Source organism: Elephantulus edwardii, unplaced genomic scaffold, assembly GCF_000299155.1.
Source record: "Elephantulus edwardii isolate Elephantulus edwardi_28Jun2011 unplaced genomic scaffold, EleEdw1.0 scaffold00098, whole genome shotgun sequence".
Classification (NCBI taxonomy): domain Eukaryota; kingdom Metazoa; phylum Chordata; class Mammalia; order Macroscelidea; family Macroscelididae; genus Elephantulus; species Elephantulus edwardii.
The window spans coordinates 3,660,032-3,662,249 of NW_006399848.1; positions in this window are offsets into that span (position 1 = coordinate 3,660,032).

A 2,218-nucleotide genomic window follows, 5' to 3' on the forward strand; every position below is an offset into this window, starting at 1 on the left:
TTGTGATTTTTAATTTTGTTTCCTATTTCTCTCATTCTCTCAGGAAGCTCCTATTGTGATTCCTTCTGATGCAATAAGCTGTGGTTTCTGGTCACCACCTAATTCTGCTGGTCTCAATGCCATGGAGACTGATATTCATGAGCTCCATTAGTCCTTGACCATGTGAGATTCATACTGGGTGTGTAAGATGGTTAATCTTCAAATAAACATGCAATATCACATTTAAAAAATGAGAAATAAAACCTCCCACTTATTATTACAATCAATTAAAACCAAATTCCTAATAAAATAAACTTAGCAAAATAGGAATAGAGGGAAAATTTATCAATGCCTTGGAGGGCATTGCATAAAACCAATGGCCTACATTGTTTTTAGTAGAAAGACTGAGAACACTGTCCTTGTGAACAGGACACAGACAAATATGCCCTCTATTAATAGTCAATATTGTATTGGAAGGTTTAGTCAAGGCAAAAAGTAAAAAAAAAAGTAATAAAAGTCATACAAATGTATAATAATTGAAGTATATCCAATTAAAAATTATCTGATAAAATGCAGTGAAAATCCCAAAGACTCATTAAGAAAACTATTCAAACTGAAAGATTCATCAAAATAGCAGGATATAAGAGAAAAACACAAATATCAGTAGAGCTCATCTATATTAACAGAGATAATATTGAAAGAGGAAAAAATGAAAATAATAGCATTACAATGCCTAAAGAAAGGATAAAATACATAAGAATAAACTAGCCTACAGCATCTCTATCTCTATATCTATCTCTATATAAAGAAACTACAAAGCATGATTGTAAAAAATCAAAGGCACCTACATAAACATTTGGCCTAAAGAAGACTTACTGTTGTCAAAATGTCAATACTGCTCAATTTTATATAAACATATATAGTTATTGTGGTACTGAGTCAAGTATAACTCATAGTAACCTATGGACAACAGACTTGAACCCTGTCCTATCTTGCACCATTCTTATCATCTGTGATGCACTTGAATTCATTGCTTCGGTCACTAAGTCAATCCATTTCTTTAGTCTTCATTTTTGCTGATTCTCCATCTTTCCAAGTATGCTGTCCCTTTCTAAGGCATATATTCTCCCAGCAACATGTCCAAAGTAAGAGAGATGGATCTTCTTATCGTGTTTGCCTTCAAGGAGAACTCTGTCTGCACCTTTTCCTAAAAGACATCTCTCTTTGTTACTTTGGCAGTCTATCAGATACACAGTACTCTTCTCCAGTACCACAACTCAAAGTCATCAATTATTTCTCTCTTATCTTTTTTCATTGCCCAACTCTCAGATGTGTAACAGATGATTGAAAATGATGATCTGATTCAGCTTCACATTAGCCTTCAAATTGACTGCTTTGTTCTTAAATAATTTGGAGAAGTCCCAGATGAAGACTTGTCCAATGTAAAACACCTCTTGATATCCTGACTGCTGGTTCCAAGGATTTTAGCTGTTGATCCAGACAAAATTAAAGAATTGAAAGTTTCAATCTTCTCCATTTATCATTATATCTATTGAGCCCATAGTTAGGATCTATGTGCAGAAGGAATCCTTGTAAAAGCTTAATATCAGCAGTGAAATAAAGTGCTGATTATGGAACAAACTATTAATTACTCAAGTGTAAGTTCAAATTGAAGCTGAATAAAATTAAAACTAGTCCACAGAAAGTAAAATAGGATTTCAGTCTATCCCACTTGAATTTAAAAATCATCTCAAACAGGTTTGAAACTCTGGACACCAGTGGTCAAAGAACAGAAGAACTGTCAGGGGATATCAAGAATATCATCCATGAAAAGAGCAAAAGAAAGAAGCAAAGAAATACAGACAGATAGACACATACATATAAATTTTCAATCCACATGCCATCAGCTTTTAAGGAAATGAAAAAAGCAATCAGTAACTTTATATAGGAAGGACAAGGAAGGATATATAGAAAAGCAAAGAACTAATGAAAAAAGAACTTTGATGGTATATTATATAGGGAGTTGCACTGCTAGCATAAAGCAGCCAGCTCAAATCCACCAGCAACTTCTTGGAAGAAAGGCAAGCCATTTCCTTTTGTGTAATTTATAGTACCTGAAAATGTGGTTGGGATCAGCAATAAGTTTACTGTGACTCAATGGCAAAGAGAAATAGTAGTAGTAATATAGTACTGAAGAAAAACTAAAAGAGTAGGAAGAATCCCACTTCTGATACTAAAA